Source organism: Pogoniulus pusillus, chromosome 9 (assembly GCF_015220805.1).
Source record: "Pogoniulus pusillus isolate bPogPus1 chromosome 9, bPogPus1.pri, whole genome shotgun sequence".
NCBI classification, from domain to species: domain Eukaryota; kingdom Metazoa; phylum Chordata; class Aves; order Piciformes; family Lybiidae; genus Pogoniulus; species Pogoniulus pusillus.
Window position 1 is genome coordinate 11,217,491 of NC_087272.1, and position 22,381 is coordinate 11,239,871.

Genomic DNA, 22,381 nt, shown 5'->3' on the forward strand with positions numbered 1-22,381 from the left:
AATAGGTGTGCATGTCTATATATAGAAAGGAGAGTTTGTTGTGAGGTGTTTTTCTCCACCACTTAAATGACAGCCTTTGAAGTAGAGATTTTTATCTCTTCTGGTAGAATGAAAGGCTCTCAGGACACATTCATCTCTACTATGTCCACATTTAACCTTCTAACACAAGAATTTTCAGGCTGAAAAGGCTTAAATATAAATGGGTTGAAATGTTTCAAACATCCCTTTCTTCATCTCTAGGCAAGAGGTCTCTGTCTTGATAGGCTACTCAGGCCTATTTTGGGAAGCACTAGAAGGCTCTAACATTGTGAAACATTCCTATTGCAACTGTTTTGGAGGCTTCACTCAGATACTTCAAAGAACAAACCCTTCAGTTCTACTGGGTTTGAAGCTGTCAACATTTTATACCATTGACCTTTCATTCCTTCCTTTTCTTAGTGAGTATTAAATGCTTCCCAAACAGATTTAAATTTACTTCCAATGTCATCTAGACTAGCAAAATTAGCTACCATTGCCTTAACTTGATATCCAAGGATGGAGCTATTCCAATAAATGTCAATGAGCAAATTAAATGTCTGAATTTTTGATCTTGGTTTCCAGAAGCAAAAAGGGATCTAATGCTCATCTAAAGAAATGCATCATTAGCATTCATGTCAGACCTAACCAACTAAACCTGCTGAGCCTTCAAGCTCTGGCACATTGCTAGTGACCTAGTCATAAGGCCTGTTTGCATATAAACAGATGAGACAAAACTGACAAGCCAATCATGTGCAATTTCAATATTTGCAGATGATTACAGCCTGGTTGTCACCCAAGTGGTGACATGAATGTAACTGCTATAGGAGTTGGATTGATGGTTGTATAATGCAGGAGGTATTTACCTACCCTACCATGGGTGAGGTTGTTTTCTAGTAGTCAAGGTTTATACTCATTTGTTTGGGTCAGATTCTGTCCAGGACACTGAAGAAAGCAAGGGTTGACCTCAGCTTGTCTTTGCTCCTCATATGGGCCTTGCAATAGTTTAGCATGGATGCTTGTCCAGTATATAGAATCATAGAATCAACCAGGTTGGAAGAGACCTCCAAGATCATCCAGTCCAAGCCATCACCCAGCCCTATCCGGTCAACCAGACCATGGCACTAAGTGCCTCAGCCAGGCTTTGCTTCAACACCCCCAGAGATGGTGGCTCCCCCACCTTCCTGGGCAGCCCATTACAATGCCAATCACTCTCTCTGCCAACAGCTTCCTCCTAACATTCAGCCCCTGGCACAACTTGAGACTGTGTCCCCTTGTTCTGTTGCTGGTTGCCTGGCAGAAGAGACCAACCCCCACCTGGCTACAGCCTCCCTTCAGGTAGTTGTAGACAGCAATGAGGTCACTCCTGAACCTCCTCTTCTCCAGGCTAAACACCCCCAGCTCCCCCTCAGCCTCTCCTCACAGGGTTTGTGTTCCAGGCCCCTCACCAGCTTCATTGCCCTTCTCCGGACACATTGCAGCACCTCAACATCTCTCTTGAATTGAGGAGTGCAGAACTGGACACAGGACTCAAGGTGTGTCCTGACCAGTGCTGAGTACCGGGGCAGAATAACCACATGGCAACATGTCCTATCCACAAGCTGTCTTTGGCAGTTCTGCTGATGGTATTTTGGCTTAACTGCACCCTCTGACGTCTGACAATGCAGCTACAGACTAGCTGTGTGCATAAATAGTGCCTGTGCTCGGGTTTTGGGAGGGCTGGTCACAAGAGGAGTGGATTGCTGACGTGGCAGAACGCAGGCATGTGCAACATGAAGACAATCTCTGCTGTGAGGGTGCTGGAGCACAGGAGCAAACTGCCCAGAGAGGCTGTGGAGTCATCTTCTCTGGAGAGTACCAAACCCACCTGGATGCACTGCTGTGCAACCTGTTCTAGACAAACCTATGTTAGCAGCAGTGTTGGACGTGAATACCCTCAGAGGTCCCTTCCAACCCCTACCAGTCTGTGATTCTGTGTTCAGCTGCACTGACCCATGCTACCTGCCCTTATTATCATGGACAACACTACAGCACAGAGCTGGCAGGAATGACTAATCCCTGCATGCCAGTGAGCACAGCAGGAAGAAGGGATTCAGCAAGACACTAGCAGAGACAACACGAGAGTCTTTACTTCCTCAAGTCCTATCCAGTAGGCCACCACTGCTCTGAGCAGGGCTCTGAAAATAGAAGTGGGAAAGGTGTGAATGGCTGAACAGGGAATGGCAGGACTTGGACAAAAGCATCTGGGGGAGGGAGTCCAAATCACTTTTGTGCATGCAAATTTCACAGAATGAGCAACCTTTCTACTGAGTTCTCCCACGTTAATCATCAAGCTACACAAAGAGATGCAAATTTTATCTGATCCTTGATTATCACTGATAGAAGAGTGCAAACAAACACACAAGCCCTGAGACAAGGCCAAACAAGGATGTGATTGATACTGTAAACAAACAAATAAGAGACAGTGCACTGCTGATGCAGAATCTCATCTGTGAAGAAGCAAACTAGCTAAAAGAAAGCACTTTTACCTGGAAACCTTCATGATCAAAGCACATAAAGAGAGTAATTTTCATGTTAATAAATTGCACTCTGAAAGTGAAAACCTAGAGAAAAAAGCTGAGTGCAAAATGAGTCCTCCCATCCAGAGGACCATTGTGCAATCCCACACCACCACTATGCCTCATCCTGTGCATCCCAAATTCACAGAAACACAGAATTAATGGTCTGGGGGCTTACTGTTGATTACTGTTGCTCCCTTGTAGTCACTTGGGGTGGCATCATAGAACAGTTTGAGTTGGAAGGAATATGAAAGATTGCCTAGTTCCAAGTCCCCTGCCGTGTGCAAGGATACCTCCCACTAGACCAGCATGCCCAAGGCCCCATCCAACCTGCCGTTGAATGCTTTCAGGCTTGGAGCATCCACGACTTCCCTAAGCAACCTGTTCCAGTGTCTTCCCATCCTCATGGGGAAGAACCACCTCACTGTCTAATCTAAATTCAGCTTCTTACAGCTTGAAGCCATTACCCCTCATCCTGGCACTACGAGCTCTTGTCAGAGGTCCTTCTCCAGCTCTCCTGTAGCTTCCTTCAAATACTGGAAGGCTGCTCTAAGTTCTTTTCAGAGCTTTCTCTTCTCCAGGCTTAACAAATTGAACTCTCTCAGCCTGCCATGGGCAGGGATATCTCCTACTAGACCAGGTTGTTTCAGGTCCCATCCAACTTGGCTTTCAACACTTCCAGGGCTAGAGCTTTGACAGCTTCCCTGGGCAGTTGATATTGTGGAAAGCAGTTTTGATGGTGAGAAGCCACCAGACAAGACACAGACAAGGCCTTGGAAAGACTAGTACTGAAAGAACAAAATAGTCCTGAACTTTGGCCAACATCTCCACTTGAAAGAGGAAAGAAATTAATTCCTTCCAGCAAAAGTACTGTTTTTGAATGCAGCCTCAGTGATGAACATGCTCACCCTGAATCTCAGCCCCTGTAATTTGCCATTGAAACAGATCAGATGTACCCTGAGGAGAAGGGAATGCTATGGCACAGCAAACATTTGCTTTCCATCCTCAGATAATCTGACCACTGTGTCATCGAATTCAGCGCACCAGAAATTCCTGCATTTCCCATTAGAGCTAATATTGTGAGCTCTGGGGTCAACTTGCACTCTCTGTTAAGAGACTGTAAATTCTCAGACTTCAGTGAAGTCATTTCAGATTTATAAAGGCACATTTGGCCTTCTGACTCCTTGAACTTAATGCCAATTGAGATAATTTTGTGCATTAAAAAAAAAGAGAGCGAGAGAGGAGCTATGTTATGATCATTCCAACACCAATTTATTTGAGAAGAAGCCTTGAAGAGGAGTCTTCATAGAAAACTACTTTTAAGAAAGAATTGAAGGAGATGAGAAATGGGGAAAAAGAAAGAAAATAAAGAGCTGAAGGATGCTCTGTTAAGACTTGTTCTGATGCAGGCCTTCTAAAAGCTGCCAGTGACAGAAGCTGTGGTATCTAACTAGTGAGGTGGGAAATGCTACAACCAGAAAATAAAGACAAAGATTTCAACCTCCCAGAGAGATTGTGAAATCTCCTTCTCTAGAGACTTTCAAGACCAGTTTGAGTGTGTTCCTGTGTAACCTGTCCTGGGTGACCCTGCTTTGGCAGGAGGGTTGGACTCAACAATCTCCAGATGTCTCTTTCAACCTCTTACTATTCTATGATTGATTTACTGTGAAGATTCCCAGGTGACTGCAAAGTATTAGCAACAGGGTCTGCTGGCCTTCCAGCAAGAGAACTATCCCAATGCTTCAACCTCACAAATAAATGGAAACAGAAGCTAAGAGAACAGAAAACTACTAAACAGCATGAAGAAAACATGGGCAACTTCTCACGTCACGTCTGATGGCATCAAATCTGTCCCCTCTGAGTAGTGTCACAAAGAGACTCCAACACAAAACTTTTCCTCCACGAAAAGAACAGGTGAAAATCTCTAAAACACAACCCCAGGCTAGGCAAGGAATGCCTTCAGAGCAGTAGAGAAGGAGGACTTGAGGGTGTCAGTTGATGACAAACTCACTGTGATCCAGGAATGTCGCTGGCGGCCCAGGAGGCAGCTGTGTGCTGGGCTGCATCTGAAGAAGTGAACAGCAGGACAGGGAGAGGATTCTGCCGCTCCGCTCTGCTGACACCCCACCTGGGGTACTGCCTCCAGTTTTGGTGCCCCTAAAACAAGAAGGACATGGAACTGTTGGGTGGAGCTCCATCTCTCTGAAGACAGGCAGAGAAAGTTGGGGCTGTTCAGCCTGGAGAAGAGAAGGCTCCAGGAAGACCTTAGAGAAGCCTTCTGATACCTGAAGGGTACCTACAAGAAAGCTAGGGAGGGACTTTTTACAAGGGCTTGTAGTGACAGGACAAGGGGAAAAGGTTTGGAGCTGAAAGAAGGGAGATTTAGATTGGAGATTAGGAAGAAATTCTCTTTAGTGAGGCTGGTGAGACACTGGAACAGGTTGCCCAGGGAGGTTGTGGATGCCCTCTCCTGGGAGTTGCTCAAGGCCAGGCAGAACAAGGCCTTGAGCAATCTGGTCTAGTGGTGGGCTTCCCTGCCCGGGTAGGTTTAGACTGGACATTAGGAAGCATTTTTTTCACAGCAAGAGTGGTCAGACTCCAGAATGAGCTGCCCAAGGAGGTGGTGGAGTCAGCAACCCTGGATGTGTTTAAAGTTCGTTTGGATGTGACACTTGAGGATATGGTTTAGGGTGAACCTTGCAGAGTAGGGATATCGTTTGGACTTGGTGATCCTGAGGGTCTTTTCCAACCAGAATGTTCCTGTGATTCTGTGAAAACACCTTTGCAAAGCTCCTTCCTGCCCATTTTCTCTATTTGGTACTGCACTGGAGACTCCTTGAAGCTCCTGTGTCTTCCCAAATGACTCCAGCACTATAATCACAGGCCAAACATGTCAGTAGCTGGGGAATCTCTGGATGGCCTTTCTATTTTTACTTCTTTTAGCATCCTCACTCATTTAAAATGCCATCATTCACAGTAACATGTTATTCAAATCCAAGCATGAAGAACTCCCTCAGAGGCCAGTATTTGGTACCAACCTGTCATATCCAATTCACTTTAACTGAACAGCAATAATGATTGCTTCCAGGACCAAGGATGTGACAAGCAGAAATTTGAAATGGAGCTCAGCATCCTTGCTGCTTTCATGTTACCAAACAACCATGACCTAGAGCTGGTTTATTTTTTAAACTCATCACATTAAAGTTTGCATCTGAATATTTTCTTGCCAGAGGGAAGCATCCCTGGGCAGCATGTTTAATACAATAGGGTGTGTTGATTTGTGATTTGTTTTCTCCTTCTCTGTCTTCTAAACTTCTCTGTCTGCTGATGCATTACCTCCCCGTGGACAATGCCCACCAAATAAACAAAGCTGTGATTCAAGGTATGTGATAAATATTAGTTTGATCCCAGGATGTTTGAGTGAAACACCTGCCACATGAAAAGCATTTGCATCTTTTGCTGCTGCCAGAATAAATTCTGTTGCTGAACTAGAGCCAGCCTAGATACATCTGCCTCAGATCAAGAAGAGAAAGAATAAGGTTAAAATAACAACTGCTCGCCAGAATTGAGAAGAAAGAAAGACTTAGGACCTACTTTTTCTTGAGTTCTTCTTAGCATATTGTATGTCCCAGATGTGGACAGCAACAGACCCATCCAGCAGACGGTAGCATGGTCTGATGCCAAGACACATTGCAAGGTTAATATTGATCCCTTTGGACTTTAAAATAATGCTAACGGCCCAGGGCAATGCTGTAAATTTAGTGCTTTGGGATAACAGAGTGAGGAGAGCAAATCTGAAGAAGTATTCTTAAATAGTCCATCTCATTCTGGCAGTGTTAGGGATGAGAGGCCAGATTTTAAATGCATCTGAGGAGTCTACAGATGGCATAGAATCATTTTGGTTGAGAAAGACCTCTAAGATTACCAAGTCCATCCACCATCTAACTTTACCAAGTCTAGTGCTAAATTATGACCCTCAGCACCATATCTCTGCTTCTCAGAAACCCCTTCAGGGGCGGGGATCCAACCACCTCCCTGGGGAGCCTGATTCCAGTCTCTGAGAAGCCCCTATGATTCCATTCCTCCAAGTATGAGGATAAGCCTTTGGAGCTTGAACCACATCAATGCACCTACATGGAAACATTATCACAATTCCCCTGCCCCAGTACACTCATCCTGGAAACAAACCTTCCAGGAGATGGTTCTGCCTTCTTCCTTGAGCACTATCTGTAGCACAAAATGTCATTAAAACAACTTAAGAGTTTTGATCTCCAGAGTGAAATTAGCTGTGAACGAATGATAAAGATGGAACACACCAACGCTGTGCTGCATGCAACAGAATTGATGCTGAGAGATGAAACTCAGCATCCCAGCACTTCTCTGTGTTACTAGGTCAGAGGTGTGTGTTTTTCTGATTTTCAGTTATTCCATCCAGCTCTGTCAGGGAGAAAATTCTCAACGTTTGGCACTGTGCATAGGTCAGCATTTACCCATTTCCTAAGGCAAAGCCAATGAATTTGTTTCCTTCCATCTACCTGAAACGCTCTTAGATATTTATTAGCTCAGGCATTAAAAAAAACCAACCACATTCATCACCAAAAAGAACTGCACTGCATAGAGGATGTGAAGAATTAACAGAAGACTGGAGCTGGGGAAGATCCTAGAAAACTTGGGGATTATTTCCTTTTTTCATGGACAGTTCCTAAGCTGAACTGAGATATGAAGGACATGCACCAGCTTCCACATGCCACACAAACTCTTTTTTTCAGCAGATGTTTATGCTGTGATTCTCTGATTCTCACACATCAAGTGGAAGAGCTGGACAGGGAGTAGCACCCACAGTGAAGCACTAGCACCTGATAAAATATTACTGTAAGATGCTGTTTCACTCTCAAGCTTTTTGTTTCAAGAAATTCAAGCACTTAAATCATGGAATCATAGAATCAACCAGGTTGGAAGAGACCTCTAAGATCATCCAGTCCAACCTAGCACCCAGCCCCATCCAATCAACCAGACCATGGCACTAAGTGCCTCATTCAGTCTTGAAAACTCCACCACCTCCCTGGGCAGCCCATTCCAATGCCAATCACTCTCTCTGCCAACAGCTTCCTCCAGACATCCAGCCTAGACCTCCCTCGGCACAACTTGAGACTGTGTCCCCTTGTTCTGTTGCTGGTTGCCTGGCACAAGAGACATGGAATAGTTTGGGTTGGGAGGGACCTTAAAGATCATCTAGTTTCAACCCCCTGCCAAAGACAGGTACATCTTCCACTAGACCAGCTGGCTCAAGGTCCCATCCAACCTGGCCTTGAACACCTTCAAAGAGGGAATATCCACAGCCTCCCTAGGTGACCTGTTCCACTGCCTCGCCACCCTAACTGGACAGAATTTCTTCCTAATCTTCAGTCTAAATCTCCCCTCCTCCAGCTCAAAGCCATTGCTCCTCATCCTCATCATCCATGCTGTGAAGCCCACATCTGATCCTGTGCCCAGCCCACTCAGTTTGCTGAAAAAAACCCAAAACAAACCCAAACCAATCAAATTCTTACAAATGCAAACAAAAATTGCCCCACTTTTCAGCTGGCTCAGCAACAGACTGGGTGTGTGGGAGGTGTCAGAACCATATGGTCAGGAAGAGTGGCTTTGATGTGATTGGACTGAGTTGAGCTGCTATGGATTTCCAGCTTTAGTACACTCTGGTGAATGAATCTTACTGAGGGAAGCAGAAACAGAGTCACTCTCACTACAGGAAAGCCACTAAGATGCTGGAGTGGATCCAGAGAAGGACAACAAAGCTGGTGAAGGGTCTGGAGAAAACATCTGGTGAGGAGCAGCTGAGAGAAATGAGTTGTTTATTGTAGAGAAGAGGTGGCTGAGAGACCTTCTCACTCTTTACAACGTCCTGAAGGAAGGTTGGAGCCCAGGTGGGTGTTGCCCTCTTCTCCCTAATATGCGACATGAGTAGAGGACATGGCCTCAAGTTGCACCAAGGGAGGTCTGATCTGAATATGAGAAGAAACGTCTTGACTGTAAGGGTCCTCAAAGACTGTCAGAGGCTGCTCAGGGAGGTGGCTGCATCCTCGTCTCTGGACATGTTTTGAAAAGGCAGAGACGCAGTGCAGTGGTGCTGAGGGCCCTGGAAGTGTTTCAAAGAGGGAGAGGTGTGGTGCTGAAGGCCATGGCTTAGCATCAGACTAGGTGGAGTTAGATAACAGCAGCAGATTTGGTAGAATTAGAGTATGGTTGGGAGAGATGATCTTAAATGTCTCTTCCAACCAAAGTGATTCTATGATTCTATATCAGGTATGAGACTTGGAGTCTGGTAGGGGAGCATTTGCATGGCTGAGCTGCAGGAATGGCTGTAAACAGACATGTAACCCCCTAGGAGTTTTGTGGACAAAAAAAGTATCACAGCAAACAACAGAAACCAAACAAATCCACTGCATGTCCCAGAAAACTCCTGGACTGGAATAAATGACCTGCCCTGAGAGGGCTCTGTGGACAAATCCGAGATTTACTTTCTGAAATTTCATTTACCTCATCCAACAGTTCTGAGAATTTTAGGGCCAAAGAGGGAAAAAGCATGGAGGAGATGACTAAATCCAAGGAGAATAATCAGTGAAAGAGGGGAAATGGAAAGTATAAGCTAGAGGAAAAAAAGAAAAAGCTCGATGCAAAGCAAGAAAAGAAGCAAGGGAAGGTTCTTGCTGAACTCTACTCAGTTTAGGGAGTCTTCTCTTCCCATTTCCATTCAGTATATCCCCAAATCTCTGTCAAGCATTGGTCAGTGCATGTGTCAGGGGCTCCTGCTGCATGTTATGGGGATCATCACCACCTCTGCAACGTGGCTGCACACCAACAAGTCAGGTGTGACAATGTGCATCCCTGCACCACACTGGCTGAGTTCTTCCTATTCCCACAAAACGCCTCGATATCAAGCTACCAAAATCCAGCTTATCCCAAGCTGCCCAACGGTCCAAGTCAAACAGCCACACATCTGCTGGCTGGGGCATTACTGTGGGATGCAATCACCTCAAACTCACATCACAGCTGAGCCAGAGCAGGAACTGAACCCACATCTCCTGTCCTTGTATGTTCTCCAGGCCCTGAACATGACTGCTTTAGAGTCAAGTCTCACCTTCCAGCCATACCACAAAGTATTCCTCACATTCCCTTTCTCTGCAAAGCATTTCTCCTGCAAAGCATTTCCTGAAAACACTTTAGTCACACGAATTATACACCTACCAAAAAAAAATAGTATCTAGTTGGTTGAGGTCTTCTCTAAGCAGAAATAAACACAGCAATATGATCTGGTCTGTCCAAATAATCAGGCCCCATCTTCTCACCTATTTCATACTGCTGATTTCTGAAAGTCTCTCCTTGTCAGTATTTCTCTTTTCCAGATGGTCAGTAAATAGCATACAAAGAAAATAACCTCTGAATTTCCATGTTTCCCTCTTCACTACACTATTTATCCACTGCATCAAGCCTGCCTTTGGTTACACTCTCAGGGGGACATCGAAAATATTGCAGCTTATTAGAATCTGATGATGCACACAGGAGGGGAAAGGTGACAACTGCACAGTCCAAGAGGAGTGACAAACTCATCTGTGAAGACTTCCAAACAGAGAAAACAATTTCTGAAGGTGGAAAACAGGTTGTAGGTTGCTCTTCAAAGCGTTGTGGCTTGCACCAAGCAGCCTTTATAAGAGTGGTAGGCTACTGAATGTTGATCTTCACCCACAGATTCTGACACTGTGTTCCATCTGGAGCAATAAATCCCTCTTGCCTCAAACACAAAACCATCCTTTAATCCTACAGCCTAAACAGCAGGTGGTAGATTAGTTTTCAGAATTAGCAGCCAACTGCTAGAGCAATTCTCAGCCCCATTACTTTGGCCTGATGTTTGAATTTCATGGCATAGTGGCAGCCTACATTTCTTACCAGTAGATACCTATGTCAATCTACCATCTTGGTATTCCTATTTCCCCAGAGCCTTCAAAGTGAAGACAACTTCATAATCTTACTCACTATAAAAAAAGACATTGAAATGCTGGAGCACATCCAGAGAATGGCAACAAAGCTGGTGAAGGGTCTGGAGAGCAGGTCTGGTGAGGAGCAGTTGAGTGAAAAGAGGGTTAGTGTGGAGACAAAGAGGCTGAGGTGTAACTTTCTCACTCTATACAACTTCCTGAAAGGAGTGAGGTGGGGTTTGGTCTTTTTTTCCTACTATCAGGCGTAAGATGAGAGGAAATGCCCTCAAGTTGCTTCATTCAGGTTGGCTGTAAGAAGAAACTTCTTGACTGAACAAATTTCTTGGCCAGAACAATCCACAGTATCAATACAGGCTGGGGGATGAGGTGATAGAAAGCAGCTCTGTGGAAAAGGACTCGAGGGTGCTGATGGATGACAAGCTGGACACGAGCAGACAGCGTGTGCACTGACCACATCCTGGGCTGCATCAAAAGCAGTGTGGCCAGCAGACCTAGAGAGATGATTCTGCCACTTTACTCTGCTCTGGTGAGACCTCAACTGCAGTACTGTGCCCAGGTCTGGAGCCCTCAACAGAGGAAGGACATGGACCTGACCAAGTGGGTCCACAAAAATGATCAGGGGATTGGAGCACCTCTGCTACAATGACAGGCTGAAGGAGCTGGGGTTGTTTAGCCTGGAGAAGGGGAGGCTTCAGGGAGCCTTCCAGTACCTGCAAGGGGCCTACAAGAAAGATGGAAAGAGACTATTTAGAAAGGCCTGCAGTGACAGGATGAGAGGCAATGGCTTCAAATCAGAGAAGAGCAGAATTAGATTGGATGGTAGGAACAAGTTCTTTACTATGAAATTGGTGGAACACTGGAACATGTTGCCCAGGGAGGTGGTTGGGGCCCCATCCCTGGAGATACTCAAGGTGAGGCTTGACAGAGCACTGGGTAACTTGATCTAGTTGAGGGTGCCCCTGCTGACTGCACAGGGGTTGGACTAGATGACCTTTGGAGGTCCTTTCCAGCCCAAACCATTCTATGATTCTAGGACTGAAGGGTTCTCAAAGCCTAGAACAGACTGTCTAACGAGATGGCTGAATCCCATCCCTGAAGGTGTTCAAACCTGCTGAAATTTGGCCCTGAGGACCATGGTTTCATACCAGGCTTGGCAAAGTTAGAGAATGGTTGAACTGGATTATCTTAAAGGCCCTTTCCAACCAAAACAATCCCATGTTTCTATGATTTTTCTAGGGAAATAAACCTCCTGGCATCAAATCTCCAAAAATAGCAGGAGTCCCATTGCAAAATATAGGAAAATTGCAAAATACAGGAGAGGTTTATCAAAAGCATTTTGGATTTTCCTAACCTGTTCTCTCACTGGCCCTCAAACAGAAATAAATAAAAAAAGAAATCCCCCTCTTTCCAAAATGGAACACATATCTCTGTTGATGATGTGGACCAGGGGATTGAGTCCAGCATCACTAAGTTTGCAGATGACACCAAGCTAGGGGCAGCTGTGGATCTGTTGGAGGGTAGGAGAGCCCTGCAAAGGGACCTTGACAGGCTGAATGGGTGGGCAGAGGCCAAGGGGATGAGAGTGAACAAGGCCAAGTGCAGGGTTCTGCACTTTGGCCACAACAACCCCAAGCAGCGCTACAGGCTGGGGACAGTTATGAGCCAGCAGTGTGCCCAGGTGGCCAAGCGAGCCAGTGGCATCCTGGCCTGAAGTTCTTCACAGAGAGAGTTATTTACCATTGGAATGGGCTGCCCAGGGAGGTGGTGGAGTCACTGTCCCTGGAGGTGTTCAAGAAAAGCCTGGATGAGGCACTTCATGCCATGGTCTAGTTGACTGGCTAGGGCTGGGTGCTAGGTTGGACAGGATGATCTTGGAGGCCTCTTCCAACCTGGTCAGTTCTGTGATTCTATGACTATTTTGTCCAGCAGTCCATAAAGACAGCTAGGATATTTTTACCTGTCTAGAAGAATCAACAAAATACAAAACCAAAATTCCCCCCATCAAGTAGACTCTAAAACTGAAATGGCAACCACACAAAAGCGCAGCTCAGAGCTAAATGCACATTGTCAGCTCGAGTCAGTTTGATGCACCGCCTGGCTTCAATTGTTGTGTTCTAAGTTTGATCAGTGATCAAAATAAAAATCAAGAAAGTCACACATGCTTGTAAAAATCATTTCAGGCTATAAGACAGGAACTTTGAAGCCAGCACATGTTGCCATGGAAAAACAACTTAATTCTGGACTGGTGTATTGGAAATGTTGTAGCTGCCTTCACAAAACCAGACTTTTGTCCCTAAATTTTGTGTGTCAATAAGCTGCCATTTTTCAACTACAAACACTGGAAGAAATCCTGATGAGCTCTAATGGCAACTGCTCCAGAAAAAAAAAAAAACATTCTGGAGTGATTTAAGCTGTTGCCCCAAGGTGTAGAGGTGTGTATTTTCAGAAGCAGCAGTTTCTACACCAACGGTCATTGCTGGTGCTGCCATGGGAACAGGCTAACAGCAGCCCTTCATTAGGGAGTTGAGAGCCCAGACAGCAGTTAAGCCACAGGCATCTTCCCACTTCCACTCGCCCTTTTGTAGCTGACCATTAGGTGACCTGTTAAAGGTAGCTGCCTTGTTCATCCCCAGGGAGAGCAAGCACCTCTGGAGGGCAATTCAGCTCAACTGTCAAACACAGATCTCACGATGGGGCTATTCAACCTCTTCCACATCACCTGGAGAAGGAGGGAAGCTGCCTGGATTTGAACAAAATGCTGTACCACCTCCACAGCTGGCAGCAGAGAGTGTGGATCTCTGTGTGGGTAGTCGGCAGAAGTATCTAATGAAGTCCAATGTAGAGTCATAGAATCATTAAGGTTGGGAAAGATCTCATCAAGTCCAACAATCAACTCAACACCACCATGTCCACTAAACTACATCCCAAAGTGTCACACCTACACTGTTCTTGAACACCTCCAGGGATGGTGGCTCCACCACCTCCCTCAGTAGCCTGTTCCAGTACCTGACCACTCTTGCAGTGAAGACATTTTTCCTATTATCCAACCTAAACCTCCTCTGGCCATTTCCTTTCCTCCTATCACTTGTTTCTAGTGAGAAGACACCAACATTCACCTCACTCCACCCTCCTTCCATGGAGTTTTAGAGAACAATACACCCTGCCCTCTGCCTTGGCTGCAGAGCAAACATCCTCAGTTCCCTCAGACCTGTTCCCCAGGGAACAGATGGGACCTTCTCCAGCACCTCAATATCTTTCATATAGGGAGAGGCCCAAAACTGAATACAGTACTCTAGATCCCTTGCAGACATATTGTCTTGCACAGCAGTTGAAAAGCCTGGATGAGGCACTTGGTGCCATGGTCTAGATGACTGGCTAGGGCTGGGTGCTAGGTTGGACTGGATGATCTTGGAGGTCTCTTCCAACCTGGTTGATTCTATGATTCTATGTTCCCATGGCTAACTAAAGGGCAAGGAGTTGCTTGAAAAAAGCTTGCCTGAGATTGAAGTGAAGAGAAACGGAAGACAGCAGGAAGAGCCAAAGTTATCCAAGACCAAAGTTTTTCAAACCATGATACATTTCCATGAAAATCTCCCTTCAATTTCAATTAAATCTACCTACAGCCTACTCTGGAAAACAGAACCATCTGCCTGGTGAAGTTCACCTCCAGACGTACAGATTTCTTCATGCTATAATTAGACACAAAACATAATTAATGCATCACTGTATATTGAGTGTGTTAATTGAAAAACCAGAGACTATGCACTTAACTAATTAGTAACTTGGGGGTGTTGGGTGATGAAAAAAATCAACATGAGCCAGCAATGGTGGCTTTCAGCCCAGAAGGTGATCACATCCTGGGCTGCATCAAAAGCAGGGGGACCAGCAAGACAGGGAGGTGATTCTGTCCCTCTGCTCTGCTCTCTTGAGACCTCACCTGGAGTACTGTGTGCAGTTCCAGTGAGCCCAGCTCAAGAAGGACATGGAACTGTGGGAGCAGGTCCACAGGAGGCCACTAAGATGATCAGAGGGTTGAAGAACCTCCTCTGTGGGAACATGATGCACAAGTTGAGGTTGTCCAGGCTGGACAAGAGAAGGCTCCAGCGAGATCTTGGAGAGGCCTTCCAGTACCTGAGGAGGCCTGCAAGAAACCTGGGGAGGGACTTTACCAGGGCTTGTAGTGACAGGATGAGAGTGAACAAACTGAAGATGGAAGAGGGGAGATTTAGACTGGAGATTAGGAAGAAATTCTTTCCTGTGAAGGTGGTGAGACATGGGAACAGGTTGCCCAGGGAGGCTGGTGGATGCCCTCTCCCTGCAGGTGTTCAAGGCTGGGTTGGATGAGGCCTTGAGTGACCTGGTCTAGTGGAAGGTTTCTGCTTTGACTCAAATAAATTCAGGTGGGGTGGAACTAGATGATCTTTAAGGTCCCTTCCAGCCCAAACCATTCTATGATTACTCAGGATTAGAACCATAAGAACCTCCACACTGTTAACACTCAGATTAGCAACTCAGGCCTGTATTTATCAGAGCTCTGCTTGTTCCTGTGTCTATAGAAGAGCTTTTTCCCTGCTCTTCAGGGAAAGAAGATGCAGACCTCATCTGATACGATTTCTACCATAATCCAGCAGATAAGACCTGCTTCCTACATAGCAAAGCAAGCTTTAGAAGAAAGAAGTCAGAGTGATTCCTCCCACTACCTGTTCTTGGCAAGGTTTTGCTGCTGAGGATACCAAGGAGCTGCCAATCAGTGGGGTACGACCTCAGGTGGATACCAGCAACGTAAACAGTGAGACCGGGGCCAGAGAATCTGCAGCTCTGCAAGTCAGGTGTGCTGAGCTGACCTCGGCTGGCTGCCAGGTGCCCACCAGAGCTGCTTTACTATTCTCCTTCCTTAGCTGCGCAGGAGTGAGCAAAACATGACTAAAAGCTTGGTGCCACCTGCAAATGCCCTTCTCTTAGGTACCCCGTGTGTACTGTTTACAACCAGAACTGCTGCCAACACACAAGTTACCACCCACTCCTTCAAAAGCCACTGCTTTGCCTCTGAATTTCCAGACAATAGCAATAAACAATTTGAATTTCAACCTTTCCAATAGCCAAAACCCCCACAATGTGCTGAAAATGAAATGCAGACAAAAAAACCCACCAGCACTATTTTCAATTAAATTAAGTGCCGCTTCATTTGTTTTCTTTTGAGTCTTGACAGCTCAGAACTCAATTTGGGGGGAAAGGTTTCTGGATGAACATTTTCAAGAGGTAAATACAATGTGGTAGCTTTTTTATTTATTCCTTTTCAAAGCACTGTTTTCTTACAGCCAGCCCTTGCAAGAGTCTAACTGCGAGCGCTTGCAGTTACTGATGTCTAAGATGGAGAAGGTGAATGCAAATTAAAATTGGTGTTTGCTCAAAAGCAAATAATTATAAAGGGATTTCTACACCTCCAGGAGTGCAAAGACAACAGTCCTTGAGTACAAAGAAGTTGAATGTGGTGTAGAATCATAGAATGTCAGGAGTTGGAAGGCACCTCTGGAGGTCATCAAGTCCAAATCCCTGCCAGAGCAGGATTACCTAGGGCAGCCTGCATCCAGGTGGGTCTTGAAAGTCTCCAGAATCTACAACCTCTCTGGGTGGTCTGCTCCAGTGCTTCTTCCTTAGAGCAAAGACATTTTTCTGCAGAGAAAATCTGGGTGTGGGTAAAATCTGCAGAGCAAAGGTGTGAGGAGAGACTTGCAATGTTTCCTCTTGATCTTTGTGCTCCCAGACATCTTTGCCTGAAGAGCTACTCAGTGCTTGGATGGCAGTCCAGAAAATGCCTCCATTGGGTGCTGTGGGTGAGCCATGACCATATCCAAGAAAAGGGCATGGAAGCCATTATTTACAGGAATGTTTGGAACACTATCTCATCAGGATTTCTCTTCATCTGGCTGCTCATGGCTTCGATGAGCAGACACTTTGCTGTACAAAAAATCTGCCTGGATTGTGGGAAATGGAGTTAACATAGGTGGTGGTAGGTGTGCCCCAGGGCTCAGTGCTGGGGCCAGTTCTCTTTATCAATGATATGGACAAGGGGATTGAGTTACTCTCAGTAAATCTGAAGAACTTGGATGGGAGTGTTGATCTGCTTGAGGGTTGAAAGGCACTGCAGAAGGATCTGGCCAGACTAGATCATGAGGCCAAGCCAATTGTAGGAGATGCAACATGGTCAAGTGCCAGGTCCTCTAGGCCAACTGTATCAGACACAACAGAGTCAGCTGCTGGGTCCTCCCTCTGGGTCACAACAATCCAATGAATAGCCCAGCATCACCTAGTGTCTAATCAATTTGGGTACATTCATTCCCAAAGGGCTACCACAAATCTGCCATACAGCTTAAGCTCTAATAAGCCTACTTAGGGCTCCACCTACCTGAGTACGATTTGCAGGCTTCCACTGCCCTCATGGCAAATAGTCTGTTTGCTACTCACTGCAATTGCCATCTGCATACATTCAGATGTGGGTTTGTAGTGTCATTATACATCTTTATGACAGGAGAAAAGGTATTGGACTTATAATTACCCATTACTGCTACCTGGATACATCTCTCCAGGGAAGCTTTCCACTAATTCCTACTCTTGTCATGTTTGCTACATCACATTTCATGCCATTTTTCTAAATTAGATAAATAAAATATTTATATTTGGTGACCTTGAAGAGGAATGCAGACCACTAGCTCAGAATGAATTTCTTTCAGTTCAATAAATATTAATAGAATACAACAAGCAGCAGAGCAAGAAAAAGAAAGGAACGACTGCTACCCCCCTAATGAATGGGGAAGCATTTATTATTTAAATGACCATTAGCAGCACTCTTAGCCTTTGGAGGAATTCAAGCAGGAGTAGCAGACAGATGCTCCTGTATGTGTGTATGTGGGGGATTAGTCATTCTCTCTGTGCACTGAAGGACCAATTAATTGTGGGGGTTTGTGTGTGTGTCATGGTTGGGTTTTTTCTTATGGATTGAAAAATAAAGAGGAAAAAGAAAGAGCAAATTAAAATTATAACCTGAATTTTCCTAGATGTCTTCTAGGTAGGAGACAACACTTCCTGCACAAACTACTGCACTTTACTTAAATCAATTTTGTTAATCTTTGCAAGCAAACCATAGTCTAAAGGGCAAGTAGACAGGCATATTGTCTTAGAATAAAACATGTTCTGACATGATTGTGTCAGAAATAGCAGTTCAGGTCAGGAATGGAAGCTGATGGGTTTTAGCAGCTCTCCTAAGATGGGTAACAGATCTAGAAGACTGGCTTTAAGACTCAAGTTTCATCATGGTGAGACCTGGATAACAGAAGTTGCCATCTTCTGATTAAAAATCCATAGATTGTAGTAATACACACCAAACAAGACCACAGCAGGCCACTGTAAGAGTTAATAATTACATTATATAGCACATTTTCCCCCTTTATGTCTACAGTGACTACACTCATCATGCAGAAAAGGAGCATCACAAACCAAGGGAAGCTCTGTCCCATCCTTTGGTCAACTTTCCTAGCCCTAGCATAGTCCTGTACCAGCACCAAAAGATAAGGCAAGTTTCTTACAGGAGCTGTGCAGAACTTGCAGGACAACATCAACTACTGTTCAATTGCAGGCTAGAGAAGGTGTGATGCTAGCAATGGCTTCCAAGTTCCATATGGTAGAATTGCTTCTGTTGGAAAAGACCTTTAATATTGAATCCAGACCTTTAATATTGAGTCCAACCATTCCCTAACTCTTCCAAGTGAGGTGCTAAGCCATGGCCCTCAGCCATCTCTGCCTCTGTGAAACACCTCCAGAAATGGGACTTCAACCACCTCTCTGGGGAGCCCTGTCCAGTCTTTGAGAACCCTTTCAGTCGAGTTTCTTCTAAAGTCAACCTAAATCTCCCCTGGTATAACTCAAGGCCATTTCCTCTCCTCCCATCACTTGCTTGTAAGGAGAAGAGACCAATCTTCATCTTGCTCCAATCTCTTTCTAGGTTGTAGAGAGTGTGAAGCTCTCCTCTCGGCCTCCTTTCCTCCAGGCTAAGGCTGAACGAGGAGAGGAGATTTGTCACAATGAAGTTCTGATGCTGGTTTCAATGCAATTCTGGCTATTTCCACAAAAATTTGGCCATTAAGCAGACAACTAAAATAAATCACATCAAATATTGTGCTTACTGTCTACAGAGGACAAACATGAAGGGAAAATAGGTAAATAAATGCACTCGGTTGATATCATCAGTACTGCTTGACATCTCAGAAAGATAGCTTCCAAATGAGACTGCTATTTAAGAGGCATCTCAAAAATCTGAGTGAAAACAGAAAAAAAAAACCCAACAATTTTGTGTATGTAAAGCTGCAGGATTAAAGGCTTAGTACCGCTTCTTCTGGTAAATCTTTGCAAAAGATAAGAGAAAGCTGAAGCTCTTTGTCATCCTTCTCTTGAAGATGAATGCACAACAGGCCCATTTATTATCTCTCTTGCTTCTGCACATCCTTACCTACACATCTTGATTTGCTGCCCTTTAAGCAAAGGCAGCTCTTGCTTTACGGCTGGCTTGGAAGGGCTTGCAAAGGTTGAGCAGTTTTGAGTAGCCTCAATCTGTTTAGATAAGGCCCAGACAAAGGCAGTTTCTCCACTTTCCCCTTCCTCTCTAGAGTTCTGATATGTAAGTACCTCTTTAAAGGTTAGAAACAGGAAAGCTTTTTGTTCCAAGTCTGACCTGAGCCCATGAATATCCACACTCAGGTGTGGACCCACAATCTGGTGAATAGGATTCCTAAGAAGGAAAGTGAGAAACTGATATCTTGATGGATTTTTGGAGTGTTTCTTTCTCTCGGGTAATGAAGGTAAGTTTGTTACAAGCTTCAGACGTTAAAAGGCAGAACTTGATTTGGTGTAAAGAAGCAAAGCAACTCTGGTTTCTGCTGAGCTATTTCAATGAGGATTACACAAAGAAATACAAGTGAGAGGTAGCCTGATTGCAGAGGGATGGAAGCCATAAAAAAAAGATGACATTCAGCTCTGAAGGTTGCTTTCTGTACAAGTCAGGTATCTACACAGTGGTACACTGCACCACACTGGTTAAGGATTAAGTTAGGTCACTACGACCTAGATAACGTCAGGTGCTTACTACAAGGCAGATGACACCAAGCTACTTGAATGTGATGGTGTGCCAGTATGAAGCTAGCTAGAATGTTTTAGTGGGAAGGATTAGATCACAGACTGTGAAAGAGAAACAAGGGTGATGTCTACTTCACTCGTAGGCTTGCTGAGAGGTATAAGAACAAGAATCAAAACATAGATAAGGAAGTTGCTCTTTGCCTGAGCTCTGGGCTGCATTTTTCTCTCTAACCTCACCCTCCAGCTCTCTGATTATTCCACCTGCTTCCTAACTCCCCTGGCTGACTTCCATTCTTCCTTGGGGCACAAGGCAACTTCTGGGGTAAGGTAGAGGGGTGGGAGAAGGTGGAAGGGCAGTTGGGAGCCCCTCCTGGGGATTCAGGTTTCTGGGAAGGCTGTTGTGTTTCTGTATTACCTTTTACCTTGTATATTTCTGTATCTAACTGTATATACTGTAAACATCTGCTTGGGTATTGAGCTAAGCTGTAAACATAAGCTTCATTCAAATTTCCAGAGTTGGCTGGGTCTAGTCTGGGTGATTTCCAAAAGGGGTGTGGGGGTGTGGGGAACACCCAAACCACCACGGATAGAAAAAAACTTACTGTGTGCTGATATATCCCTCAAACAGGAGACTGAATCTGAGATCATAGAATGGTTTGAGTTGAAAGGGACCTTAAAGATCATCTAGCTCCAACTATCACCTGCCAGGGGCAGGGACACCTTCCACTAATCAGACTGCCCAATGCATCATCTAATCTGACCTTGGATACCTCCAGAGGGAGGGAGAATCCACAACCTCCCTGGGAAAATTGTTCCAGTGTCTCACCACCCTCACTGGAAGAATTTCTTCCTAATCTCCAGTCTGTATCTCCCCTCTTCCAGATTAAAGCCATTGCCATTAGTCTCATCACTACAAGCCCTTGCAAAAAGTCCCTCCCCAGCTTTCTTGTTGGCCCACTTCAGGTCTTGCCTCTTCCTTCTCATCCACCCTTCTCCACAAAAGTTTAAGTGAACTTCCTGTTAAAGTTACACACTTAAAATTTCAGACTCATGATCATTAAGTTCATGATGACTGCAAAGAGTACAAATAGGAGCTGGACAGCTTGTCAAGCATACATTCTCAAACCATTCCTGAGAGCACAACACAGGCAAAGCTATGAACAAGAACAGAAAAGGCTGAGGGGAGACCTGATTGCTCACTACAACTCTGTGCAAGGAGGTGGGAGTAAAGTGCAGGTTGGTCTCTTCTCTCTACTATCAGAGGAAATGGTGTGAAATTATGCCAGGAGAGGTTCAGGTTGGAAATGAGGAAAAATTTCTTTGCTGCAAGAGTGGTCAGAGATTGGAACAGGCTGCTCAGGTAGGTGGTGGAGTCACCATCCCTGGAGGTGTTCGAGAAACATGTGGCTCAGGGCACTGGGGGACATGGTTTAATGGCCATAGTGGTGCTAAGTTCACAGTTGGACTCAATCTGGGAGGTCTACAATTCTACAAAACCAGTTACTCCTCCTGGTATTTAAACTTCTTTCTGGTAAGCACAACACTGGAACCTGGCAAGTTTTGCCACCACTCACTGCTGTGCAAGGATACGTTTAAATGCCATGGTTATCACTGAGCTCATGTTTCCCATCACCTGGTTTCATGGCTCACAACCTCCACACCTTCCAGTCAAGCACACTACAGGTTGTGTAGCACTGTGCACAAGAAGTGCACACTAGTCACTGGACAGATCCTCCAAGGCAAAGCAGCACTCCAAACTTTTAGCTATCATCCCCCAAAGAGTGTTGGCATGAGTTCAAGCTCTGCTCAGTCACTCACTTCCCAAGTGATACTGAACAAATGATGCAGAGCATATCTTTTCTTTCTGAATGTTACAAGAGGCATAGATGCAGTGGTGACTGGAGATCTTGCAGCCTCCTACGAAGAGGAGATAGATCATCTCTGCACCTGCAATTAAGAGCAATCCAGGGGGATGTAAGAACGTGAAAGGAAAACACAGCCAACTGCTATTTCCCACACCTAATCTTTTCATAGGATTGAATCACATTGCTATTTTTATGCATCACAAAAGAAAGGCTTGCCAAACACAGACCTATACCCCCATATGAATAGGAGATAAATTCAAATGCCATTCCTTCTGCTGCAAACCAGATGCTCATTTAGGAACTTCTCCATAGATTGGAAGGAGGAGAATTCCTGGCCAAGCATTTCTTTAACTATGAAGTTATGACAACCTCTACACAAGTATGAAGTACTTCCAGCCCACTATCACTGTTGGTAGTATCTTTTGTGTATAATGCACTCTGGTATTTGTGTGCCTTGCAGCAAAAATGTCTATGTATCTTTGTAAGGCCAATGGACCTTGTATCTGTTAACTACTAGTCCTGAAGTGCAACTATGCAGAAACGTGATACTCAGAGGGTAAGCTCTATCACATTCAGAGGTAGTCATTCAATTTGTTCCTCCACAAGTGGCTGGAGCAGATCTGTAGCAGGTTTTGTTTCCAGGCTGGCCTTTTAACTAGATAAGAAGGGACATTCAAGCCCTCTACAGCTCTCATTCAGTTTAGTCAGAGCTAGATGACTCAGAGGTTGAAGCATGTCCACATTAAGCATGATGTTCATTCAACACCAGCAAGCAATGCCCCTAAATTTCCCTGTGATCAAGTCAGAATTTCACTGTTAAGGA

The 22,381-nt window shown here is 45.0% G+C and overlaps 1 long non-coding RNA gene across 1 annotated transcript in view; it reads right to left on the reverse strand.

Annotated features, from left to right (window-relative positions):
* Positions 1–4,592: 4,592 nt before the first annotated feature.
* Positions 4,593–22,381, reverse strand: part of LOC135178423 (uncharacterized) — a 74,715-nt gene continuing 56,926 nt past the window's right edge. The window contains exon 3 of the long non-coding RNA XR_010303521.1: positions 4,593–4,730. This is a non-coding gene — a long non-coding RNA (uncharacterized LOC135178423). The remainder of the gene's footprint in view (positions 4,731–22,381) is intronic.